A 9474-nucleotide genomic window follows, 5' to 3' on the forward strand; every position below is an offset into this window, starting at 1 on the left:
AGTCTGAAATTCAGACTGAACAATCAGCTTATCATTTCTTTGGTATATGTTCCCCAGAGAAGTGCCTGCCCCCATGCCATTTGTTTGACAATCCCTTGATCATTTAGCCTAGAAAATCGCCATTACTAATATCTAAGATTGGGCTCCAGCTAACTTCAACAGGGTTAGGTTTCAGCACTCTGGGCTGGTGTGATGTGAAAGAGGGCCAGAGGACACCACTGTGGGGGGAGTGATGTGAAGGGGCCAGAGGACAGCGCTGTGGGGCTGTGGTGTGAAGTATTGCTCAAATATGTAATTCAGTCCTCGGCTGGAGGAGAAGTTTACTGATTTTTAATTCAGTAACCCTGAATTAGGTAATGCCCATATTTTTATAGGTCATATTGAAAATGACCAGACAGGGTTTTACTAGAGTGCTGTGAGAAGTGTGTTCATGTTATTACAAACACATTACAAATAAGGTTTTTTTTATTTTCTTGGTTATCCCTTTGACATGCAACAGTGTATTTTTTTTTTTAATCTGATTTATAAGCCACATACCATATCAAGTTTTTTTTCTAGTACTGTGTAAAAGTAATTTTTTTTGCTTTTTTTTTTGCTTTACAGGCTTTGTCAGAAAGACAGACTTAGGGGAGAAGCTGATATACAAAAGTGGACCAACCATTACTTACTTACAGCTTTGACATGGGCTACCTTCTTCAGCCTAATTGCACTATGCTTGTATTTGGCAGAAAAGAGAGACAACAGAAAGCGATCTGGACCATGGGTCGCAGAGCTTGCTTGGTCTTCTCAGCACTTTGTATGACCTTAATTTATTATATTCTTAATAGAAGTATTTCAGTTATAAAAGCCCAAGAAATGTACTATTTAAATATGAATATGCATTGGAGTCGAGAATACATTAAAGAGTGCAAAAAGAACTTGAAAGCTTCATAAATTGTAGATATTTGCATGTGTGTACAATAACATATAAGGAATTCATATTAAAGCATAACTCCAGTTTACAAATAATTTATTACCCCTGGCTCAAGCACCCCATTTCCCCCACCACCCCACCCCGTCCTTGTTCAACAGATGTTAATTTTGTTTATCTTAAATTTCTCTATAGTTACTTTTTTAACCAATATAAAGTTCCAGTCTTGCTATTGCTCTATTCCCACTCCTCCTTGTGGTCTGGCAGTTATAAGGGAGCAGCAACACTCAAAATCGGTTTAGGCTTAGATGTTTGAGTGTTGTTGTGGATACAAGTAAATCCATCATCATTACACCACCCTGGTAGTACTGAGAACAACATGACATCCAGTCACAGGAACCTAGATATTGTGCAGCTAGATGTTGCTCGTATGAAGCCATAGAAACAAAGTTGCCCTACATACAGAAGAATGAGCTATAATGCATGGGTTAAAAAGTCAAGATAAGTAAAATAAACTGGAGTTTTGCCTAAATGGTTTTGTGTATAAAATTATCATTGGGTTTGTTGCTGATCATAACATTAAGTGGCAAGTTAAATGGAAAAACTTACACATTCATCATTTGGCAGACTGATGTGAATATCTATGTGTGCGAGTAAGATTATTTAAATTGTTTTTTTAATGTTTTAAGGATAAATGTGAATATTATTAATATTAATTTTGTGCTAATTGAAAATAGTTGATGTTTTGTGGTTTTTGTGTGAATATACAGTATATTAAACAGATAGCAATGGAATTCTTGTTGAACAATTGCTGTAAATCAAATATTGCAAGATAAGCCACTTAGTGCATATGTGCTATTCCAAACCATGTAACCTGACACAGAAAGGTTTTGCCCAGGGGCAGTGCCAATAAATTTTTAATTCGAGTTGTATCTAGACTGTCAATGACATTGAGAAAGTAAAAGGCAAGAATTGTACCATGATATTGAACAGAAAGCACATATATGGGGATCAAAGATGGCTATTCCATGTACACATCTATTTCGATATATACAGTAAATATAAGCAATCCCTTAAAACAATTTGCAAATGTATTTTTTATTTTAAGATGAACAAATTTTGATTGATTAACTAAAATACTATTAGATTTCTTATTTCACAACATTCCATCTAATATTTAAAACATTTTCTCTCATTTATGATTTCAAATATCCATTTATCAGTTGGAACTAAAGAAAGCACATTCAACTATTAATTATATCTGCATAAAATGAAAAACATAATAGCGTAAAGCTAACAGAATAGCATAAAACCAAGATTTTATAAAATTAGAGAACCGCGCTAACTCACAATAAAGTGATATATTACCCACCAATCGGGGCCACCCTCCCCTTAACCAGCCATGCAAACCCCAGTGCTAATTGGTCGGGCCAATAAGAGATGAAAATTACTCACCAGTATATTGACTCAACGCGCTGACGTCACCTCGTGGTTTGTGTTGTGCGATCTAGGAGGACGGGTTTGTGTTGGTGTGCGTCCAGCTGGCGCACCCCATTTAAGGCCTACTGTCTCTTTCCAGCTTGTAAGTGTGCATTTATATATTTTTTGTCACAATAAAATTGGGTTTTACACTATTTGGAGCCATTTTTGTTTCCATGTATGGATGCCTACCTATGAGCCAGTGTTCACGGGAGAGCTATTTTGGGACCCGATTGCAGCTGGTGTACACAGTGGAGATCATTCTAGACAGCTGTGGATGGTGAAGGTTGGAGAAGCCGACACATTTTTGATGAGCGACTGTTGACCCTTTGGGGTCTGAGGGTTCTGGTAAGAAGCCATTTTATACATAGGTGGTGGTGGATTCTACACGGTTCACAGCAGAAGATTTCTGGATGGACTTTTTTTGTATTTAATCATTTCTATAATTCATAAGTTTATTAGTCATGTTTATGTCACTAGTGTTGTTTACTTTTGATGTTGATTTGATTATTATCAGTCACATATTTAGTTTTTTTCATTTGGAGTATCTATACACATTTTATATTGAGTTTTATTATTGTGTTTAAGCCACTAATTTTTTAGTCAATATACTGGTGAGTAATTTTCATCTCTTATTGGCCCGACCAATTAGCACTGGGGTTTGCATGGCTGGTTAAGGGGAGGGTGGCCCCAATTGGTGGGTAATATATCACTTTATTGTGAATTAGCGCGGTTCTCTAATTTTTATAAATTCATATACATGCTGTATTTTTTGGTACAAGATAGAACTGCAGCTTTTATTCATTACCAATCCCTCTGCAGATTGTTTTAATTTATACTGTAGTGCAGTTTCTTCCCCATTTTAAAAAAACCAAGATTAAGTCAGAAAACAAATGACCTACTTGAAACCCTCTGGGTCTGCCTATAAAGCAAAGAAGTATTTCCATTGAACTGGTGTAGTACTGTATATAGGCTCTCAGGGCAGTCATGGAAATAGAATTAGCTCAAATGCATGGTTAAAAAGTCAGGACCATGTCTGATAATAAAGATATGTAAAAAAAATATATATATATACAAAAAGTTCTGCTTAAATGGTACTTGTGTATAAAGTTATAATTTGGTTGGTTGCTGAGCTTGAGATTAGGTGGCAAGTTAAATGGTGAAACTTGCACATTCATCATTTGTCAGACTATGTGAATGTGTATGTGTGTGAGTATGGTTATTTTAATTGTTTTTTTTTTGTGTTTTTAAAGATAAATGTCCACAGGACAGTCTGGGGATTATAATATCCTGATGACTGACAAGATAACCCAAACAATAAAGAAAAAATTTATAATTATTTGTCACTTCCATATGAAGGACATTAACTGGAGTTTTCAAAGAGTGCTCATAAGCAGGAGCAAAGATTAGTTGGAGGCATTGAAAGGCTTTCTCTAAAACAGTTAATAAAAAGCCAAACCAGAGGGTATCCAGTTTTAGAACTGGCACTGACCAATAGGGATTTGAGCACCTGATGTTGAATTGGGTTCTAGTGATCACCAATTTCTTTGGTTTGATATTAGAACAAAAATTAAGAAAGCATGCATAAAAGCAAAAGTTATACATTTTAAAGGGACATGGAAGTCAGTAATCAGTGGGCAATTAAGGGTGTTACATAGGTAAATTGATTAGTAAAGGAAAATTGTGCATGTACAACTAATAAATTATGTCACCATGACATGGCTATCATGGACATACAGTAAAAAGTGATACACTATGCCTCATCCCTAAATAATACAGAACAAAATAGAGACCACAGAAAATTTTACTTTTTAGGCACCGTATCGAACACACAAAATCCTATGTATATGTAAATATTGTCTTTTATTAGGAAATTGATAAAAAACAAATTAACTCCTTCAGCACCGGAAGATTTGGCTGCTCAATGACCAGGCCATTTTTTGCGATTCGGCACTGCGTCGCTTTAACTGACAATTGTGTGGCCGTTTGACACTGTACCCTAACAAAATTGATGTGCTTTTGTTTCCCCACAAGTAGAGCTTTCTTTTAGTGGTATTTGATCATCTCTGTGGTTTTTATTTTTTGTGCTATAAACAAAAAAATATCATTTTGAAAAAAAAACACAATATTTTGTACTTTTTGCTATAATAAATATCCCTTTTTTTTTTTTTTTTTTAGCCCATTTCCTCTGTTTGGGCCAATATGTACTCTTCTACATATTTTTGGTAATAAAAATCACAATAAGCATATATTATTGGTTTGCGCAAAAGTTATAGCGTCTACAAAATAGGGTATTGAATTTTGACTTTTTTTTTTTTACTAGTAATGGTGGCGATCTGCAATTTTTGATGGGACTGCAACATTATGGCGGACACATTGGATACTTCTGACACATTTTTGAAACCATTGGCAATTATACAGCGATCAGTGCAATAAAAATGCACTGATTACTGTGTAAATGTCACTGGCAGGGAAGGGGTTAACACTAGGAGTGATTAAGGGGTTAACTGTGTTTCCTAGTGCGTTTTCTAACTGTAGGGGGAGGGAACTGACTATAGGAGATGACAGATTGTAGTTTCTAGCTATTAGGAACTCACAATCTGCCTCTCCTCTCCTCACAGAATTGGGATTTGTGTGTTTACACACACACACATCCCTGTCCTGCTTCTTGTCCTCACGATCGTGCATGGCCGGCGGTCATTGAGACCATGAGCATCGCCCCCCCCCCAGAGTGCAGTGGGCGTGTGTGCCTCCAGCACCTGCTATCCTGCTTACAGGAGCCGACGTACAGCTACGCCAGCTTGCAGGATCTTGACGACCTGCCGCAGTATAATGATTGATAAATAACGCTTCTTCTGGAGCGTAAAGGGTTCATTACAGTGTTAAACCAAGCAAAATGTGTGGACCACAAAATAGCAGAGCCAGTGGAGCAAAAGGCTAAATCTGTGAAGGAGACAAAATCCAAAATCTTTTTTAGGTAAATCAGCGACAGACAGAAAGATGGGATCACACAAATTAAAACTGGGTATTTTAATGTTTTTAAGAGGACAATACAGTGGACATAGCCAACCTCAATTTCAGCAAAGCATTTGGTATGGCTTCACATAATGAGCTCATAAAAAGTTGCATAAGTTAGGACTTATCCCTTGGGTGGTTCAGTGGATATAAAGCTAACTAAATTATAGATATCAGAGTATGGCTGAAAATGGGGTCATTCAGAACAGAGACCAGTCATAAGTGGTGTACCAAAAAGCTCTGTACTAGGTCCTGTTCTATGTAATCTGTTTGTAACTGATGCAAGTAAAGGTTTGTTAGGTAGGTCTTTTTGCTGATGACACAAAGGTGTGCAATAGGGTTAATATTCCTGGAAGTAAATGCAGCATGGGACATTATTTAGTATTGCTGAAAGACTGGTGAAAGCACTGTACGTCAATCTTTTTAAACAAAAGAAAGCACTTAGGAAAAAAATCATCTGATAGAGTATTATATTGGGGGTACAGTTTTGGCCATAACTACAAAGTAAAAATATTTGAAGTGCTTATTTCACAGAATTGCAATGTGAGCGAGCAATGTGTCCTATTGGTGAAAAAAGCCAATAGAAACCTGTAAATCTATACTGGACAATTTTTTTTAAAGTGACAGGCTTGATGGACCACTTTTTTTTTTTTGTATGTGATGTTCTATGTATTTATGACATGATTGTAAATTTTGTAAGCAAAAATTCCAGATCAAATGCTAAAATGTATTTACAAGAATTAGATAAAATATCTGCAAGGCCCAGTTTAAACAGCGTTCTTAGACCAGATGTCCTGTCATACAGTTTAAAATATAGTTCCAATTTACCCTTGTCACCCATAATCAGTTTAACTCTTTCTCAAAGGTAACTCAACGTCCTCTGTACATGTCTCTGTAATACTTAAACTAAGGAAATTGTATAACTTTTTTTACTTTAGCTTGTACTGATCCTAATTTTTAGGTTTTTAAAGTTGTGTGATTTTTATTATTTTATTCTGGAAAACCTCAATTTAAAATTAGGAAATAATTTCCAAATTGCTAATACATTACAAAATTTTCCTAAAATGTCTAATATATTACTAGTTAGGAAATACCCTTGAACTTTCTAAACTCTCAAAGCAAATTTCAGTTTCCCATTTTTTCACAAGAAATAATGCAATGATTTCTTCTTGCAGACAGGTTAATCGGCAGGTTATAAAGAACTCACCAATTTATTCAAAATGCTGCCAATAATTTTTGCGACCTTACACCAGGCATAATCCATTAGTAGTAATAGAGAGAAAATAGCTGAGAACAATTATCCCTCTAGTTTTTATAACAGTCTGCTTCTTTCTCACTATCTATTCCCATTTCACTTTAGCATCATTACTTATCATTTACAAAATGTATAAATTGGAGAAGAATTTAGCTAAATAGATCAAACAAACTGAAAGCGCAGCAAAATTAAAAGCATTTATTTTACAGATTTATGAACAAAAATCTTATGCAGCCTAGTTTTCTGTGCTCTATATACAAAGAGAAAATATAAAAGTATTATTTATCCCTATCTAGTGTTGATAATGCTCCAGAACTAATAACTGATTGCAATAGGTAGTGTGAATACTTACTGGGAATGTTTGTCTACTTACCATTTCCCCTCTCTGGCAAACTAAATTCGTTTTGGGGTTTGAATCAGTTAAATGCTCCTAGGTACCTACAATGAGAATCTCTTCACAACATCTCTTCACAACATCTCTTCACAACATCTCTTCACAACATCTGTTCATTGTGTTTTCACAAATTTTGCTGAATTGAGCTGTAGATTCATGGACATGAGAAGCAAACTATATGATATGCTCACACATATATGGCTACACAAGAGGGGAGATTCAATAATACTGGAGCATTCAGAATCTGGTGCAGCTGTATATAGTAACTGCCCCAGATTTTGCTCATTTTTTCAGTTTTAGCAAATTCTTCCAATGAAATATATTTCAGGGTGCAAAAAGTGCCATGGAAAGTGTATAATATAATATAAATCAATATATATATAATTGACTATGTTTGCTCATTTTCCTCATTAGATTTTTTTAGATTGTCTGTAACATATAGTAAGCAATATTTATAGGTTTATGTTGTTCTTAATAAACATTACGAGAACTGTTGATGTAACTTGATGTTGTTTATTGGCCTGATTTTTTCCTTTCTGATACAATTTTTCCTAAAAAAGTTCTAAAAATTGCAATATTATGTAATTAGGAATTAAAAAAATATGAAAAATATGTATATTTAAAAATAAAATCTGAATAAATATATGAATATTCTGTTTATTTTATATTAACATATTTCCACTGTATACATGAGATGCTTATCTGTTGTAAAGCTACAGTGTATGTGTAAAATAAAAATAGGTTTATAAATTTCATTATTCATTTTATTTTTTGACAGGTAAACATCAGCTGTTAGGAAAGACATAAAAATGACAGAGTAATATGTCATATTCTCTGACATACCCAAACATTCTTTGAGAATTGATCCTATCATTCTGATGTCTATATAACCATGTCCAAAATGGCCTGCAAATATTATGTGAGATAGCCATATCATTACAAAAGGTGGAAAATACAGTGGTTTTGATGTGTGCAAAGACAAAGCATTTTAAAGCTTTGGATAGAATGATAAGATATTAGAACCTCTGTCAGATTGTAATTGTCATCTGTGTCTCCCATAGCTAAATGCACTCTCTCTATTTGTTCTGTTGACCACTATCATTGGAAATGAAAGTAAAAGAACAATTAAAAAATCTGAGTTTTCACCAAATCAGGAACATAAGTGATATGTTCTTACTTACTACTGACCTACCATAACTTGTCCTGCACTTTGTTGCTTGTAGATAGGGATGGGCTGAACACCACCCAGTTCGGTTTGCACCAGAACTTACCGAACAGGCAAGAAATTCGGTAGAACACACAAACACCGTTGAGGTCTATGGGACACGAACATGAATAATGAAAAAGTGCTAATTTTAAAGGCTTTTATGCATGCTTTTGTCATTTGGGGACCTGGGACATGCCCCAGAGGACATGTATCAATGCAAAAAAGTTTTAATCGGGAGCAGTGATTTTAATAATGCTTAAAGTAAAAGTACAATATTCCTTTAAATTTCGTACCTGGGGGTGTCTATAGTATACCTGTAGAGTGGCGCATTCCCGTGTTTAGAACAGTCCCTGCACAAAATGACAATTCTAAAGGAAAAAAAGTCATTTAAAAGTACTCACGGCTCTAATGAATTGTCAGTCCTGGCAATACAGATAAAAGTCATTGAAAAACACGGCATGGGATTCCCCCAGTCCATTACCAGGCCCTTTAGGTCTGGTATGGATATTAAGGGGAACCCCACGCCAAAATTAAGAAAAAAATGGTGGGGCCCCCCCAAAAATCCATACCAGACCCTTATCTGAGCACGCAACCTGGCAGGCCACAGGAAAAGAGGGGGGTGAGAGAGCGCCCCCCCCCCCTCCTGAACCATACCAGGCCACATGCCCTCAACATGGGGAGGGTGCTTTGGGGTAGCCCGCCAAAGCACCTTGTCCCCATGTTGATGGGGACACAAGCCTCACCCCACAACCCTTGCCTGGTGGTTGTGGAGGTCTGTGGGCGGGGGCATATCGGAATCTGGAAGCCCCCTTTCACAAGGAGACCCCCAGATCCCAGCCTCCCCCCCTGTGTTAAATGGTAATGAGGTACAAATGTACCCCAACCATTTCACAAAAAAAAGTGTCAAAATGGTACAAAAGACAAGACACAACTTGGGACAAGTCCTTTATTAAAAAATAAAAAAAATAAAAATGTCCAACGAAGTCCATTCATCTTCTCTCGCTCCGCCAATGGAAAAAAAAAGAAAAAAAAAGCGGCGACTGACCTGCCTACATGGGAGGCACCCACCATATGACGCACGCTCTCAAGTAACAGTTCTTTTATAACTGAGGACAGGGCTATGCGGCAAGGTTCCTGTCCCCCTCTGATGCACGGGGACTTCCCCAGGGCTTTCCTGGGGCATCAAGGGGGAGCAGGGCCATGCCTTTTTTTTA

At 36.3% G+C, this 9474-nt stretch overlaps 1 protein-coding gene across 1 annotated transcript in view; it reads left to right on the forward strand.

Annotated features, from left to right (window-relative positions):
* Positions 1-7762, forward strand: part of BANK1 (B cell scaffold protein with ankyrin repeats 1) — a 461974-nt gene extending 454212 nt beyond the window's left edge. Inside the window, exon 20 of the mRNA XM_077476629.1 lies at positions 604-7762. The gene's annotated coding sequence lies outside the window, so the exon portion shown is untranslated. The remainder of the gene's footprint in view (positions 1-603) is intronic.
* The last annotated feature ends 1712 nt before the right edge of the window (positions 7763-9474 follow it).

Source organism: Lithobates pipiens, unplaced genomic scaffold (genome assembly GCF_037356315.1).
Source record: "Lithobates pipiens isolate NorthernLeopardFrog02 unplaced genomic scaffold, aLitPip1_a1.2 Scaffold_13, whole genome shotgun sequence".
Classification (NCBI taxonomy): domain Eukaryota; kingdom Metazoa; phylum Chordata; class Amphibia; order Anura; family Ranidae; genus Lithobates; species Lithobates pipiens.